The following is a 19,397-nucleotide window of genomic DNA, read 5'->3' on the forward strand; positions in this document are numbered from 1 at the left end:
TTTAATCTCTGCAAGGTTTGATTCGACGTTGCTGTGATTTCCCTGGTAGATTTTTAGCTACGGTGAAATATCTAGTTACTGCCACCCTTCAAGGAGTTTATTTTTTCATTCATCGGAATCCCTGAGTTAGACGTCACAGAGTAAATTGGATTCCGTATTTCATTCGTTAATTAAAGTTTCCTCCGTACAGGGCGAAAAAGCTTATGTTACTAAGGATTTCGCTGGCGGTGAGAGGCCTGATGTTCTTAGGGAAGGGAACGTACCTGACAGGTGATTGCGCGGTGGAGCGTGGCTAAGAAGGGAAGGAAGGGTATGAAGAAGAGGGAAAGGGAGAAAAGGACGCCAAGGAAAGAGGGGGGCAGACCCGGAACATGGAGAAAGTTTGGAGATCGCGGTTGCTAGGGTCTAAGCGCAAATCGGTATTAGGTCAGCATTACTAGAATGAAACAACAAAGATGAGAGAGTCTAAGTACTCGCACACTAATACGATTTTCGAATAACATTGAAGAAACATTTTCCACGTGTTGAAACCCAAGGACTGTTTAGCATACTCGTTAAGTTCTACTATATTTCATCCATTTATCTCAAAGAAATAGTTTTTAAACCATGCAAGCAGCCATTGGATTTTGTTAGTAATGAAACCCACTCTTGTCCTCAAATCTTGACTTTAAGGCTGAAGAGACCATTATTCACACCCTACGGAAGTAATTTATAAATGAAAATTTGCAACGTATAAAAAGTAATTCGTTTTAACTGGTATACGAGCCGGATTTACTCAATGTCCGGCCGAGTTTTTCAGCCAGGTAACCTACTTCGTCGTTCTCTTAGCCCTACGAAATTTTGTGGGCTTAAAAGGGGCAAGAGTTTATGACGAAATACCGTACATACAATGTTACAGGTTATTGCAGTCGTGTGCGCTGCACCAAAATCCAAGGCTTTAGCTGTCCACTACCAATCTTGAATTATTACAAAAGCTTTCCATGTTTAGTTTTGGTTTTTTTATTAGTGTTCGTCATCATCTAAATAATTCCAAGAAACTGCGGGCGGAGCCGCGACAGTAACTTTTAACGTAATTGTCCGCTAATGCGCGTGCAAATGCAAAAATTTTGCAATTTAAATTGTTTCAAGTTAATTTATATTGGTGTGGCAATAAAACTTCCTTTTTTCAAAAGCTTCCAAAAAAAAGGATGTTAAGTTGTCGCAACCTGATATTAATTTTCTCTCTTGTGCTTTAAATACAGGTATTTTAGCTAGTAATTCGAATAGTATACTTTCAAGAATATTGTGATAACTATCCATGCTGATGTTGGACAGTCTTCCTACGTATTTGCTCCATTCCCTCAGTCATACCAAATATTTCGCCGTTCAATGATGACACATCCTCCTCCACATCCTAAGTATTGCCAAAACGAAATGCTGCGTTCATTCTCCGAAAAAAATATTCTTTGATGACAGTAGCCAATTTAGAAAGACAGTGAAGCTAAATTCACCTCTTTAGTTTCATAACAAAATTTTTGGGCAAGTTTTATAATTCAAGCCAGTGAAAAATGGAGGTTGTAAAACGCCACTTACCTCAATATCGTTCTAAAGATCGTAAATTCTATGCATGATATTCTTTATTGGTAGGATTGAAAATCGCTCTACTTCGTCCCTACCTTATTGATATTGCTTCCGGTCCTCTTAACACTCAGGCCCCTATCTGTTCAGCCCTTTTTCCCCTCTTCCGCTGCCACTAACTCCTACAGCTTCACCCAACTGTCCCCCCTTTCCACTTCTTTTATGGCTATGTGACTCTATTGCCCACCCATTTCGAGGCATTTTATATAGCTATGGATTCCACACCACCCGATATGATCCTCTCAGCCCTCACCCAAAATTTCACCCGTCCTCACTTGCTCCTCCACGATTCTCTTTTTCCCCTTTGTCCCCTTCTTCCCGGAAAACGTCCACACCCAGCACGATTTTTCAGTTATGCGACGCTTCATCTGTATGTGAACACTCTTCCCGACATTTCTTTCACTCGCCCATTAAAATCTTTGTTCTGCTTTTCCGAGTCCTCTCTCCTCCTTGATTGTTAAATTTAAGAAATAATACTTGCATTGATTTTGACCTATTTTAATGATCATTTAGATTTATTCTTCAAGACATTTTAAATATAAAGAAAAAACCCTTTTTCTGGCTATTATAAATTTAAATACAGGAACCTAAATTAATTTATATGCTTTTTGGGCATTATCTCTATTAATTTTTTGCTGTCACTTGTGTCTTATATAACAAACGACTCTATGGTTGAGAGGTATATCAAATATTAACAATGTTAGACCAGATACCCTAATTTAATAAAATCATTACTTACACGATATTTACCTTTTAGCTTTCGATAATTTTAAATTCTCTGGAGGAAAACCTAATTATCTTGCTAATGGCAATTCGATATTTAGCAACACATACGATGCTTAAAGTGCTTAAAGCGTATGCTTCAATTGCAAAACGAATTTGGAACTACATAGATTTGAGTTTTTTTTCAAAATTATCCGCAGCAATATAAATATTATTCATGTTTATTCCTTATGATCACATTTTTATCATCGTTTGTAACATTTCGTACATCTTCAATGTAGAAGTCAATTCTAAAACAAGTAAACAATTTAATATAAGGGATTAAAAATGAACATTGGATACTTATATCAATATTTTATGGATAAAATAACATTTTTTGTTAATTTTATCTTACCTGGTATTCCAGTAAATGGTTATGATCCTCATCAATGATCAATTATGGTTTACGTTGAATAATTTCATTTTCAGAAAAGTTCAAATTAATCAAAATTTTTGCCCTGGCACATAATATGTAGGTAATTAATTTTGTTTGCAAGAAATTTACATTCTAACTTCTATCTAGGTGAGCAACCTGTTCTCGTAATCAGTTTTTTTTGCAACCCCCCTGTTTTCAAATTTAACTTCCGACCACTCACACACCTTCCACTTAAAACATCCCTCCTCTCTCTTTACGCCATAACGTGCCCTCGCACCCACTTGCCTCACGCCCTGTCTTGTCTTTAAATTTTTTTTCTTCCTTCTAGCACTTAACTCTTCGCTTCAATACTCCTACTGTCTTTCCTGTAACTCATTCCGTATTTTTCTCCCTCATCTCCTCCGCCCCACCTTCAAGTCCCATTTCAAATATCCTCCGGATCCCAAACCTCCCCTTCCTCTTCTCTCCTCCCTATGAAATTCCACTCATCTCGCGATATAGGCGTGCCATTAAGTGAGCTCCCCACCCGCGGCCCCTTTTGCGCTCTCTCGCCTTTTCTTATTTTCCCCTTCCCTTAAAGTATTTATGTACACATGCCTTACTTCTTCCTCAGCCTTTTCTCCTCACCTCTCCCATCTCTCCTTCACCCCATTATGTCTCATTGGTTTCCCCTTCTCCTCTCTTTCGCGTTCCCCCACACATTTACGACTGCGTTCTGCCCTGAAGGCCACCACGAGAGGGCGCGGCACGGAGCGTTACGGCACTCAACATTTTGTAAGATTGGCTCGATGGAGGCTCAAGGTTATTAGCCGAAGGATAGTGGCAAAGGATTAGTCATGAGCGCGTACATTCCAGTTTCTCTCCTGATTAGGAATTGTAAGTCCCCTAATCTAACGCCCATTCTTCTATTCCGCTGAGGTCTACATACATATGTTTTAGGTTTCCAGAAACCCCATTCATTGTGATAGAATACGTTTCTATTTGATGCAAAATATATATTTTATTATGAAGTTAAATTAAATGTAAAAGCTTTTGGACTCATTATCCTTTTGTGTTGTTAAATGTTAGAAAATACAGTCAAAGCAGAGATTATGGAGTTATCTCAGGGTATTTGATGAAATATTATCTCATTTCTACACATTTTTGCTTTTACCGACTATACTCTAGGGAATTTCGAGAATAGCCAGAATATTAATTTTGCGTATCGGCTGGAGTGTTATGCATGGCTCGGAATACACTAGCAGACGGATTTTTTCCACCTACGTAATTTTTTTCTCGCGAAATAGAATGAATGCAACATTTTCCTCCGGATTAAAACGTTATTAACTCTTGTTGACAAAGAATTCTGTAGTTTGTAGTCCGTACATTCCATTTTTATGCACTTCAACTCCATTTTACGATATGGGAAAATTTTACCTAGCATCATACTTTATGATCAAGATATTGGGATGGTTAAATATCACCTCACATATAGGATAACGGAAATGTCCTCCCTAGAGCATGACAAAATATTGTAATTTCAGGATTGACCTGCATAGTAGGATAAGTGAAAATCCAGAAAACCAGGAAAATTTTACATACGGTACTCTGATATACTGTATTTGAAAATTTAGCAGCATCTGAAGTAATTGAAGTAAATTAAGAAAATATATTTTCCCATAAGGTCACATATTCACAGCTAGCAATTCCCTTGAATATTTCTTTCTAGAACTAGTTATTAATTCCCCTTTCCAATTTTTACGACTCGTTCTCTACTTCCCTTGTATATATTTGAAGTAATTGGCTTTACCGTATTTTTCAGTTTTTTTACGTATTTTATTTTCATAAATGCCATAAAAACTATTGTTTGTACTATTCATCGACATTTTTAACGTCATGCTTTATTTATGTGCTCATAAGAACCCTAGTATAAGCATTTGGCGTTGATCGTTTATATTTTCCGCTCGCATAGTGAAAAAATTTTGAAGCACTCTATGAGTCTCACCTCATGGCCCATAAGCTGAGTCAATACTCTTAGTTTTCCCAATTTTCAGCCAAAATATTTGTGTCTATGTGATTGTTAAATAAATATATATTATGGAGACATTTATAGAGGCACTTATTGCTCACCAATTTCAGAAAAATTCGTACATAAATAAACTAATCCCTTCTATTTTAAGGACCTATAATTCTTATTAGTGTTTTATGTTTGATCCTAAGTTTATGGTGAATTTTATAATAAATATAATGCGTAAGCTGCTAGCTTTATTTTTAACGTGAGAACGTAGTCAAGCCATGACTGCTATGGATAAATGAATTTTAAGTGTGGTCCGAACCAAATAATATTATTCATTAATGAGAAATTTACCTTTATTTATCATGAATCTGATAAGGTTTTTAGTTGCTAATAGACACTACTTACCATTGCTTGAATGATGACATGCGGTGGTGTCTTTATTTTAAATATCTCCTAATCTGTCACGTAATATTTTCTGGAAGACCGGAGTTTTCTATAAAGTCTTGTCACATATTCTCAAAAGCTTTAATCTGATTTGCTCCAATGTGAATAGGCCAAGATTAACTGACAGCTTTTCCAATACAGTGCCAAACTTACGTCTTCGGTAAATCTTTGAAAATCACCACGAACCATTAAACTTTCTGTAAAATACTAAATTCATCCAGCTCCGTCATGACCTGACGTCTTACTTTTTGCAATACTTTGTATTCTAATGCAATATTGTGAATTATGGCGAGTCATTCAATGTCAAAACTCTCATACAAAACGGTTAAAAATGGAAATTAAAAAAGACTTAACGAGGATTCTCACAAATAGATCGAAATAATTCAATAACTGAAATCTTAATTTCCTCTTCACGCATAGAAAACGTGCAGTGATGGTTTTTCTCAATTTTACCGGAATCTCTTCGTTATCGAAATAGCTCTATATAACATATTTTTGACCATATTAAAGTAAAGCGCGTATTAGAATAGTTGTCAGAATGACGTGAATTATGGGTGTATGTTAATTTAGTTGTATTGATATTTTAAATAAAGTTCTTATTAATAATTCCCACAAATGATGGAGAAGGACATAAATACAAAATATAGGGAATTTAAATGATGGGTTACACACAGAGAGTGGAATTCTTTGGAAAATTTTAGCAAATTAATGGCTCAGTATGTGCAAAGTATTTAATATACATTTTTTTCCTTTTATTTTGGCAATCGTTGAGGGATATAGGAAACTATATCGCTGTATTTTGGCAAAAGTGGTTGGTAGTTATGGTCAGTAAATTTTACCAAGGACATTAAGGAAAGTTTGCCTTTATGAATGAAGCTTTGGTAAAAGAGAAGCATTTGATAATAGTGAGTGCAACCAAAACCTAAATAAGCCCAGTGACACCTCACATTAAATTATGATCGTCGATAAAGATACGGAGCATGGCGTAAAATCACGTTCCTTAACCTGGTCTTTGGAGAGAATAATACCACAACGGGGGCATTAGGTATGTCAGTATAGAGAAAAATTATGAATACAAAACGGACGTTTCGGAAAAATATCAAAGAATTGCTGTTAAAGATAGAGACAAAGAAAGACATTTTTGAAGAATTGGAATATGGCTTCCAGTGTTAATAGCGTATATAAAATTATTCAAACAGAAAAATTGCGTTATTACGTAAATAAAATAATATGTGTTTTAGACGTCGAGAGAACTTGGACAAGGAGGTCATCAGTATGTAATATTGAAGAATGGAGTAGTTTACTGTCATTATTTCCATGTTTTACATTTATTTTGAAATGCTCTTAGTCCTTTCGAACTCTTCGTAGTTCTTTTAATACATTTCACTTAAATTTCTAAGTAAAATAATTTTCTTCGTTAGTAATAAATTATATTGATAGAAATAAGCTCTTACGGCTAGTAATATTGAATGAATGTAAAACTCCAATAGCCGTAAACAGTTTACCTTTCTAAACAAAGTACAATTGAAATTAGTTGGCTAGTGCCACAAGTCACGAAGGGGTGAAAGGAAAAAGGAGAGGATAAGAAAGGTGAATACGAATACGCGTATTTCGGCCACGAAGTAGCCTTCTTCAGCGTACTGAAGGGTAATCGTCACGACAACACAAGTCGAAGTGAGAAAGGGTAAGGGCAATCCGAAGAAATAAACTACGTGTATCCCTAAAAACCAAGCGTTATAAAAATACTTATGCTTAAAATTACTAACCAAAGTTCGATAAAATATTCCCTAAGTTTTCAATTGAGCGATTATGACTGCAAAATAAGTCCGGTTAAAAATTTCTTTATCATTCCTCATTTCAAAATGTGGACTCAATTTAACTCACCCATCACCCTCAAAATCACGCCTTTGGCTCTTCCTCACACTTATCTTCTCCACACTTTCCTTCTAAGCCCTCTCCTACCCTTTGCTTCTCTCACCATTTCCGATCAGGCAGCTGCTTCTTATCCCCCGGCAACACTCCAAACCCAACGGCGCTATACCACAGCCTCACGGGCTCAGCACTTTGTAAGATATTTTCCTCCCCCTCCTCGACGTCGATCCCCGGATCTCGCCGCCGCCAACGAAAACCCCACCTCCGCGAAGAGTAGAGCGACGCCTTCACCGTGGCTCCCCTCTCTCAACCACCACCATTCCCGTCTATCACGATGACGGAGGCCTCGAGGGATGTGGGCGGTGGTTGGGCGGGCGGCACCAATGGCCTGAAACGCTCTTTCGACGTTAGCTCCCAAAATCGCTCCTTCGGTATCGACTTATTATGCACTCACAAATATACATATATATATATATATATATATATATATATATATATATATATATATATATATATATATATATATATATATATGCACACACACATACATATACACATACATGGTCGCTTTTTACTAAGATGGGACAATCAATGGTAGAAATCTCGTCTGTCTGCCAAACATTTCCGAAAGAGCGGAGAATAAAGAGTCAAAGTAAAACAAATGTATTTCAGAGAAAAGAGGGAGTTCCCCAAGATAGAGTATTTGGGCTTGTTTTGTTTATAACTTACATAAATTATGCCTTGGATAAAATTAACTATGAAATTAGAATTTTCTGATGACTGTATTTTTTACCGGAAAGTTGACAAAGAGAGTGATTGCGAAGTCACAAGTCAGAATGTAAATTAAATGGTGGATTGGGTGATGAAAACGGGATAAACATCAACCTAACAAATCAACCTGAAGGTTTAACCACCTAACAAATCAACCTGAAGGTCGATTTGTTAGGTGGTTAAAGTAGAGGTAGGTCACCCAGTACTAAGCCCGACGGTGTGTCAAATTCACACATCCGGGTAGGGGGGCAAGGTCTACTCCCTGTGCCGGTTATGGTCTCCCTGGAAGATTTGGTAACCAAAAATTCTCACAGCTTGGTTGGACCTGGGTGGCTTGGAGCCGAGGAAATAGAACCGGGGTCTTCCGGTCAGTAATCCAACGCGCTATCCCTGGACTACCGCGTCCATTAATTTGAGAAAATGTAAATTCATTACTAATAGTAAGAAGGTGAATTTAACAATCATAGGCTACACATTCTCTAGTAAAGGAATCCGTAAAGGCAATACTCGAGAATGTTCAAGCGTTTACTTAACCAAGGATTAAGGGAGGAGTGCTAAGATGGATTTAAAAACAGCAAGTTTTATGAAGAGTTGAAAAATCTCAAGAAGAGCAGTATTATTACCAAGTAAAATACGTATGAGGCACTGGAATGAATATTTTTAGAGTATTTGCAACTAGAAATGGACAATCTTGGTTTAAAAAAAGGGTTTAAAAAAAGGTGATATGTACAAGGGAAGGCGGCCAGATATGTATTGGGAAAGCATTTTAGGACGAAAGTTCAGCAGAAATGTGGCAAATGAGGCTGAAAATCTTATCTGCATGCAGAAATATTCGAGCAATATCAATGTATTTATGTTTCCGAAAAGGGACAAAATCTTTAAAAGAATTGGAAGTTTTTTGTGAAGTTTTAAATTAGTGAAGCCTTGGAGGAACGAGTTTTTTTAAACCTTCACTTATTTAAAAACTGCTGCACTCGAAAGTTAGTTTATAGGAAATTACTCGCATGAAAGTTTTATGTTCCAGAATCATATGATATACACTTAAATGTTTCTTTTTCTCCTGCTAAAATGATTATGATTTATAATAAATGTTGAATGGTAAGCGATGTACCGACTCTTTTTATTTATCAACTTCACGCAAATAAAATAAAATCATGTTATTCGAGAACTTTGTTCGAAAAAGTGATCCTCTAATGAATAATTATTTGCCATGGAACCTTTGCATTGTATTACAAATACTTGAAACCTATTACACTTAGCATTTCCTATAGAGGTATATAAAGAGTAATATCTTTTGCAGGCATAACGTAAAACCCAGATAAGGCATAAAGATTATTTAAATAGGTATTAAATATGTTGACTTACGTAACGAGCCCAAAAAATATTATAGGAAAAGTAATCGTTTTGCCATTAAAAGGGTAGAACTAGAATCCCGACAAATGTATCAAATGTTTGCCATCCTTATGAATGTTTTTAATCCATATGCTTGTATCCCAGTTCTTTAAAACTGCATTCTACGAAACATCATGCAACTTAAAGCATTAGGTTCTTGGTCAAATATATTAAACTCAGGTTTCCACTAATTTTAAATATTCAAAGCTCATCGCAATTAATGTATGCTAAATTCTTAGCCAAAACGTTGATAACTTAGTTTTGTTGATTTTAAACTTTGATAATCCCTTTAATGACCAAAAAAGGTACGGTTTTTGCCGTGCTGAGAGGTAGGTATCTTTCGGTCCTTACACGAAATAACTGTGGACATAATTTTAATTGTCAATGGGTCAAATGATTAGAAAATGAACCTTGAAAAACAATTTCTAAGGGTAAATTCTATACAAATGTGTGGTACTTTTGTCAGCCAATCGTTAAGGCCATACTGCCTTGTTAATTTCCCGAAATAATCCGAACTTAAAAAAGTAATAAGACATCCGCTTTTTTTTTTTAAATGTCACATTTTTTAAACTAATTCCCATGTTGTTAACAACATACATACTAAAAATTTTAATTTAAACACGCACACTGAAACAGAGTTGGAGCTGAAAATGTAAAAACCTGCATTTGTGCATTAGACTGGTAAACCTTCTGAACTAGAACTAGATGAGCGTATATGCATTAACTAGAAATAGAAATCGCTTTGCTATATCAAGCACAATTAAAGGCAAGTGAGGACACTTGAATAAATATTTTTCCTTGATATTTACAAATTGAATTGGGTAATTGTTCTTTGTATCACCATTGAAAACGACTGCAATTTTGTCACTTCTTGGTTACATGTATACTAATATTTCTGAAGCTATTGATTGTTAATGATCAATAATGGGCCTTATAAATTATACTTATTGAGAAATTTCATAGATATTTATTTGGACTCTTAACACTTTCCAGGGGGTAAATGTTTTCTTTCAACGATGAAATAAGGTTTGATTTTATCCGTTTTTCAGAGTATATCTTTGGCTGTCACAGACTATTCCGTTTTCTTCGTTCGACCAGATGTTTTCCCGATTAAGTGTTTGTATCGGTGCAACAGCTGAGCCTGGACATAAAGGCTTAACTCAGTTCCCGTTTCTTTGTATCTCCTCGCATATATCCCACTCTTTCTCTATCGAAGAAAGGAATGGAATGGACCAGGACAAGATGAACTTACTTGAACAACTCAAAAAATAACTCCCCAAAGGAATATTCTGTATCTTATCTCCATTAATAAATTCTCTAATAGCCTTTTTTGTACAAAATATAAAAATGAGGTTAATAAGTGCCTTCTATGCTTTCAATTTAAATGATATCTTATCTCTTCTGCATCAAATCTGATATAAATAGAAAAAAATAGGTGATTGGTTAAATTAACATGTTACGAATATAATATTTTTCAACATTAATTTTCCTTTTTTTTAAGAATGAATATCAAAGGAGCTTTCCAAGCCATGACTGTGGGTCAACCTTTTCATCCCTTCGTAGTTTCCGTCACTGACACCTTCTATAATCTGCTTCTTTCATGTGATAGTTGATCGTTCTCCATAATTCTTTCCCCCAATGGTTCCTTTATAAAAACAAGCAAAGTAAAAGCAGCCACTGACGATCATCGCCCAGAGTTTAGTTGATTGGCACATGTGTGACATTGCTAGATTGTCACCTATTCACCGGCTCTAAATGATTTAACGAAGGCTTCTCACTATTTCCATGAATATAGTGGAATTAATTCAAAATTCCATGGATAAAGATTCCCCTGTCTGATTTATGCAACGCGTGTTTAAGTTCATACGTTTTTGTTCATTTCAGTACTTTTATTCCACTATTTTTTTTAGTTTACTACAATTCTATGTAAACCATTTATCATACAAATGTAATACACATACGGTATGAAAAATTTAAACACACCCTTTTTTTTGTTGGACATAATTTTTAATTTTGAGAATTACTTCCTGAAAATGAATGTTTGGAATGAATGTTATGATTGAAAAATATCAAACATAATTGAAATGTATCAATAATGATGAGTCTCAATTATCTTCCCGCAGAATAATTTGCTCTTTATTTTATTGCATCGTTTTAGGAAAAGTATACTATTAACGGGAAATTAAAATGAATACTGTTTTTGGTTTAAGCTAAAATTACTCCTTAATTTTTAATACCCTATTTCATTTTATTTATTTATTAGAAATTTATAATGCTCAAAGAAACATAGTATCATGTTGGTTTTTAAAGCTTTTATTAAAATAGAAATGCTTACAATATATGTAAACATATAATGTAAATATGTACATACATATACTGTATACAAATATAATTGTACATATACACACTCCTAATGCCTGCCGTCCCCAGGTAGTGATACAGTTAACTTTGCTAGGAAAAAGGAATGAATGAATAACCGTACTGGCGCACATAAACGTATTTAAGCGTCGCTAACGGCTCCCTTCCTTGGTTAGTAGGTATGAACGGTGATAGAGGCCGGCAAGTTTGGTGTATGCATTTTTTCCGGGCCTTCCACGCCGCATTTTACCAAACTAAATAAACACATCAATCTAATCACTTTATTCTTTCCCTCGAGACTCCCCATTCCTTCCACTTCACGTCCTCACATCTCCGCGCTCCCTTCATTTCAATTCCCTCATTGCGCCACCCGTCCCCCTCTGCTTCACCGTCCTTACGTTCGCAAATCAATTCCCACCTCTTTAGCCTGCTCGAGTCCCCGCAGTCCCATTATCTCTCCAAACGTCCTTCGAAGCATCCTTCCCACCGCACCCCCTCCCGTCGCGTCTCCTCTTCTATTCCCTACCCCCCGTATACCCTCCGCCCGCCCGTTCAACCCCTCCTGACATCCCTCCCGCCGGTCGGCTCCCTCCTCACTCCACAACCGCCCCCTCAGCAGTTCGCTACCTACCGCTAACCCCCTTCCACCGCGCCCACGCCCGACGCAGAGGCACCGTGCGGGGACAGAGGGCGCCTTTACCTTTGGGAAGCGGGAGGGTTAAATGCAGAGGTGGATGGGGGAAAGAGTGTGAGGAGATTAGAAGGAAAGGGATGCGAGAGAAAGAGAAAATGAGGGTTTCTGAGAGAGAGGATGAGATGAGGCAGGGAAATGGAGCAAAATTCCTCGGTAGTACTGCGCAAAACTGAATAGAACGCATCTATATAATAAACACTATATATTCTTCGGATTGCCCTTACCCTTTCTCACTTCGACTTGTGTTGTAGTGACGATTACCCTTCAGTACGCTGAAGAGGGCTACTTTGTGGCCGAAATACGCGTATTCGTATTCACCTTTCTTATCCTCTCCTTTTTTACCTTTTACCCCTTTTACCTACCTCATTATCCTTTTTTACCTATACCCCTTTTTGACTTGTGGCGCTAACCAATTAATTTCACTTTCACTTTGTTTAGAAAGGTAAACTGTTTACGGCTATTGGAGTTTCAAATTTATTATATATTACTAGCCGTAAGAGCTCATTTCTATCAATAGAACGCATCTAATTCAATAACCATGCGATATAGTATTACGATTTCAAACCCGATGTGATCATCAGAATCAACTTGTAATCGATTTTTTGATGTATTTAGTAATTATAGAGAAATACACCTAACTTAGCAGATGTATCGTGAGTGAATTTTCAAAACGGGATATACTGTAAATAAATAAAAATATTTTGGCAGTATTTATAGAACCAGGATTCAGGGGAAATATTCTCTTAAAATAGAGGTTTTTAATTATTAATTATTGGCAAATTGAACAGAGGTTATTCCACTTTTCCCGTGAACGGAACTGTACTGTAATATATGTTTAGACTTGATAAAGTATACCATAATATTTATGTGGAAGGCCATGATATATACATAAAAGTTGAGCTAATATTTGGCCAAGTATACCCTACTCCTTTTTACTCCTACTCTTAATCACTGCTTTGAATCGCCAACGAATATCATGTATCTGTTTACTGCATAAATTCAACTTTATTTAGTTAAAAAAGGGTTTTCAGTTAATCAACGCATAATACTATATACGAGTACTTGCTCTTCATAAAATTACCGAATAGATATTTGTTCACAGTATTTTAAAGAAAAATGATATTGAATATGATCAATATTACATATTGTATTTCAAGAAATATGATATGACTTCAAAAAATACGTCGAATTCCTTCCACTGCAATTCTATGAACTAGTTGTACATAGGTTTGGGTCTTTTGACGGGATCACGAACTAAGTGGTAGCTCACTCCTAACCTTGACCTAACATGGCATTAAATAACTTATAATTCCATACTACTATAAACCATACTGTGGATTTACTTTTTTCTACGTTCCATAATTCCGTCCAACATGACCATTTGTTCCTACTACTAATTCGTTTGTTTAAAATTCTCCGCTAACAAGCACTTCTTCGTCCCTCATTCTCTACTGTGTTCACATTTCTGTCTCTTAATATCTACCCACATATTAACATTGAGGTTACACAACACTCAGATGGTCAGAATCTTTGATTAAATTCCGAATACCATATTTGTCATCCATCCCTATGCTTGGGATGCTGCGCATTAAAGAAGGTCAAACTTTGGTGATTTTGCATGAGATTCAGGAGATAAATAGTATTGGTGGATATATAGTTTTCATTTCTTTTCCATGTTACAATGTAGGAACACTTACCCGCCGTGCCTGACGTATATCAGATCGCTAAAAACAGAATTCACTCTGGTATTCGGATTCTTCGGAGCACCAATGCTTCCCGGGTTCTCGTTTCGGAAACAGTGCTGTAGGGACTGTGCAAATAGAAATACGGATAGTAGGTGCAAATAAAGGAGATAGAACCACTCGATGGTAATGCCTTTCGGAGGAGTTTCGGAGTTACGAGTAGAGAGAGAGAGAAAGAGAGAAAGAGAGAAAGTAGAGGGAGATGGCGGATGTAATATGAGTGAAACGTACATATACAAGGAAAGCAAAGATGATGAAAATATAAAAACAAGCTCGAGATTGAAAGAAAGAGTGAGCTCAGAGGGAACATGATAAGGTAGATGAACCTAGTGATAAAATGTATTTCCTTATGTAAATCTTTTTAACCTTTGATGAGAATGAGAGTTCACACATACTTTTCTTAATGAATAACTGATGAAATTGGATAAATAACAGCTAAAGAAAGTAAATATGCCTAGGAAATAAAAAAATAATGTATACTAGCACATATTCCAACCTTACTACAAATAGTCTTTTGGAATGGGTATGAAGTGACTGAGCAAAATATTAAGCCTGATTTTCTGCTTTTAGTATCACTGACTTTTAATACATTTCACTGATTTGCAAGACTGAGAAAGACAAAGCAAAAATTTAATTTTAAAAGTGGATTTATAAATAACGAAATAGTATTCCGTGAATTTTTAGTAGCAAAGGTCCACTTAGTAAGTTAATTATCTCGAGTGATGATTGATATCTCTCATGTACTAGAATAAGAAGATTGCCTCAATGGAAGCAGCCATCACACCAAATATAGCCACATTAGGTGACGAGTATGCATATAATTCCATACAATATGTTATTCAGAGAATTCTACTCTGATCGGAAATGAACAATTGGCTGAAAAAAAATGAATGAGGTGGAGAATGGGCACGACGGAGATGGTTGAAAGACTGAGGGAGTCTTGTCGCGAAAAAATGTTACAAATACATGGGTAAGTGGAGGAAGAGGGGATGAAACAGGTGTGGTAAGTGAGGATAAGAATGAGACGATGAGCCATAGGAAGAAAACAGGACGAGGTTGAGTTGGATGAGGGTGAATGTAGTGGAAGAGGGTTTGGAAGAGGCCTCGAAGAGCGAGTAAAATAGGAAAGAGTCTCGAAGAGTAGGGTGGTGTGAGGAGAGTGCTTAACTTAAAAGTTGCACCACCTGCTCCGATATATCGACTCGTAAGCGAAAGCTAAAAAGATGAGGGCAGCCAGAGCGGAGCATTCTCTTAAGTCCTTCCCCCTTCCCCCCTTTTCTCGTTTCTTTCTCTTCGTTTGCTGCTTCTTTACCTCCTTTGTTTTTTTTGGTGTCAACTTCAGACTTGGCCCCATCCCGCTTTTTTCATTTATCGCGACATCTACCGTTTTGTCGTAAAAGAGGGAAAGAGTTAGAGAGAGGGAGAGAAAAACGCCTATCCCCAAGTGGTAGAGTGCAGGAGTTTGTAGGAAAACTTCTTTCCCAGAGCTTCAACTTTTCGCGCTTGCTCTTGAGAGCATGCCGGTATTATCCGCGTTCGTTCATTTTTTTCCAATATGGGACTGGGGATTTTTCTGAAAATTTTTCATGAGTATTAACCTAGAGACATGGTCTCTTAAGCCTAACCTACAAGTGTAGAGTTGGGTAAGTCTCCCAGGAGTACTTAGGTTTCTTCAGCTGATGCTATATTTGTTAGTTCTAGTTCAGAAAATCCGTTCTGATACGTTGTTATTCCTTAAAATATTTTAAAATCCTGTGATGGCCTAGATCTAATATTTTTAAAGAAATATTCAAAATGTATTATTATATGGAGCACTATCTGATCAGTGAACTAGGAACAAATTATTTATAGTCACTATTCTAACTTTTGGGCAAGTTTCTGGAAGATGAAGACCAGCAGATAATAGTTATTTATCACGTGTGCTTGAATTTTGAGTAACAATATATTTTTTTCACGCAATCTTATGCATATAAAATTAAATTATTTCACAATTTGCCTGTTAAATCTAATTTGATGAAGTTATCCTTCAATCATTTTCTCACTAAAACATTAATCTCATAATCTGCGAGATTTAATGGTGGATAGCACATCTTAAGGCGAAAAATATCCCATAATTTTAATCATTAGCAAATATAATTAATTAAATCAGTATATGAAAAATTCTCTCTCATTAATGCTGGGGGCAGATTCTTGAAAACTAAAATTAAAATAAAAGGCTTACATAGTACTAAAAATACGTTTTTTGAGGCTGATAAATTAGTGAATTCAAGCAGAAAACTCAACAATTTTTATTTTAAAATGTATATTGGAATGGATAGTTTAATAGTCGTTACTCAATCAAAGAAAGGAATGGTGATTACTTTCCAGCGTGCGAGTGGCGATGTGATTCAATTTTAATAAATCAATACCCACGCAATTATTTTCGCCGCGGGAAATTTTTACCCCCGAAAAATTTAGACGTGCAGAGCGTGAAAAATGGTGGTCAACCGTCTCACGTCCTTATTTGACAATTCAGGGCAGTTGCCGCGGCCATTGCCAAAAAACCACGCACACTCAGCTTACGCACGCCCCGAGGCTTTGAGGGCCTTCGGAAGCTGCACGAGGGGAAACTCTCAACCCGTATATATGCGGACGGGGAGCATAATTTCCCACGAGGGGAGCGGGAATAGGCGGATAGCCAATGGGGGTGGGTGGGAGGCCGGGAAGGTGGGCCGTAGGGCGAGGGCGTGAGGCGAACGATGAGGCAGTCGTTGACGGGGAGGGATGGGAGTGGGGCGGGTGGTGAAGCGATGGGGTTTGGGGCGGGGGGGATGTGGGGTGAAAGCGGGTGGAGCGTAGCAGGGATGCTGGATATGAGGGTGGACGGCGCCCCAGGGGCAGGTGAGAGATACTCGGCCACCCAGCGCGGCTATCTATGGGAGGAAGTGAAACTCCCCTCTTCACCTCCTGTCCCGGTTTGCCACCCCTACAGGCTTTGCTCATCCTAACTCCCTTCAAAGGATGGCGATCATCCATCTTACTCTCTCTTTCTCTTCACCCTCTCTCTCTCTCTGTTATCTCGCTGTCCCTGCAACGTCCAATGGTCGCGGTGATGGCCTAATAATTGACACTAAATTTAGCGAAACGTTTTAAAAATTTCACAGTTGCCAACTTTCAGGGCAGAGTCATATTATGTCACATTGGGCATATTTCATATAAGTTGAAGTAAATATTTGTCACAGATTTGTAATCGCGTAATTGATTGACTCGTTCCTCGAAGCAAAATGTCAATAGTTGACTGGAATACGTGTGTTACATATGGATGCATCAGATTTAGCATAATAAGAAAGAAACTGATGGTATTGATGATACTTCTCAAATGTTCCGCATAGCTTGCAAACGAAATAGTTTATACCACCAAAACAAATTAAAAATACCGACGACTGGGGTTTATATAATTTCTTTTCCTAGTACATTAAGTACTACCTATGTTGTACTAAAAAACTAGTTCAGACAATTTTTAACCAATGCTCATTATGTACCATGGCGCCATTCCACAACCATCACTTTGCCGCTGATACACATTATACTACTCTTTTAAGTAAAAAACGTGTTATTTTTTGGAAACGTCATTTTTGCATAAAATATTGTTCATTACAATTATCTAAAGCTCAACATTCTAATTAATTCATTACATGTAGTCTCGATTACGTCATGCTAAGTGCCCCATTCACTCATTTACTTTCAATCAATTGTATTGTAAAAGTATTAAGAGCCCTAGTTGGCAAAAATTATAGTTTAAACATAGGCTTCCAAATAGTTTTTTCTCATAACATGTTAAATTATTACTGACGTTAGACTAGCAACTGCAAATGAACACCTTTTCTTCATTAGAAACATTTTTCACTTCATCAAATAACGTTTTTCAGTGATGTATTTAATCAAACTACATCCTATTCTACGTCATTGCATGTTCTCGAACAAATCACAAAATCATTTTTTCAAATTGACTTGAGAAAATTCGTTTACCGTGGAGTTCATTTAAAACATTTATGGATGCAGACATCATGTCACTATAAAAATAACGATGGTTTATTTCAGGGATTTTAAAAATGGCTATCTTGTCCAGTCCCTTGTTTCTTCACCGGTCCTTAAGGATAATATACAAAATACTCGCGATCATCCTTTCGGAAGGACCCTGGAGCCTTGTTACATCAAATGAAAACGTAATAAATATGAGTTATTCATTACGTGGAAAGGTTTGACAGCATCGTCCACTAAGCAATGAACATAGACATACTACCCAAATCCACTACATTAGCTCACGAAAGTTATTTAGACTCGACGTATGCATTAGTTCACCCAAATCTTTCTCTTTTTGCATTTGTCTACTGCACTGCGCCATTATGAAAGTATATAATAATATGTTATATTATTATAATAGATTATATTATTATAATATATTATATTATTATACACACGTATACGTAATAATAAGTTCCAAAATTGGAAGCAGTATCCTGATTCTCAAGTGGCTCAGAGACAAATGTTTCCAATGATTTCTTAAAAAAACAAGTGAAAAATATATGGTGGAACTAAAAGTAGTTTTCATTTCTGGAATACTTACGAAAGCGATTTATTGACTTGTAGTTCAACATTGTCTGCATAGTTTACACGACACAAAAAATAACATTTATATGCAATGCAAGAGGTACCTGCTCTTGGGCATTAAAAAAATCCAATTCCTTTTGCTGGACACCACTCAATTATTCCACTGGACCATCTTTGTTTTCATATTATGTCTTTCCTAACCTATTCCTGAATTTACTTGATAAAAGCTTATCGAAAGGAGAAATAGGGAAACGTTCGCAAAATCTCGGCTACCGAATTATCTCCAAGGTTCAGCGCTTGTGTACCGCCCAGAATTGGACTTAAAAGCCTGAATTTTAAACATAGGGGAACTCAAATGGTAAAATTGTTGTTAACTGATGCTGGATCTGAGCCAAAATCCCTCCAATTTAAACAAAAAATAAGTGCGTTTTAACTGTCCGTGGTGCTATGCAGCAGGTATTCATCAATTTGAACCTTAGACCAAAACCATTAGTTGATTGCGATTTTACGACTTCTGCAGTTTTACTACTGCAGCAGAAATGAAAGAAAGGGCGATAAAAGCTAATTTACGGTGTAAACGCATTTATTTTACATTATATTTTCTAGCTAGTGCCTAACCTTTCCCATTTTGTGGGTATTTAATAGTTGCCGTGTTTTTTAACTAACTTTATTTTCGTATTTCACTTGATAAATTTACATGGTAATGCAAAGGTCCCAGCTCATTCACCAATAAACAATATGAGTGATAAAAATTTTGTTAAAATAACGAATTTAAAAATTTTT

Source organism: Hetaerina americana, unplaced genomic scaffold (genome assembly GCF_022747635.1).
Source record: "Hetaerina americana unplaced genomic scaffold, ioHetAmer1.1.p SCAF_8, whole genome shotgun sequence".
NCBI lineage: Eukaryota > Metazoa > Arthropoda > Insecta > Odonata > Calopterygidae > Hetaerina > Hetaerina americana.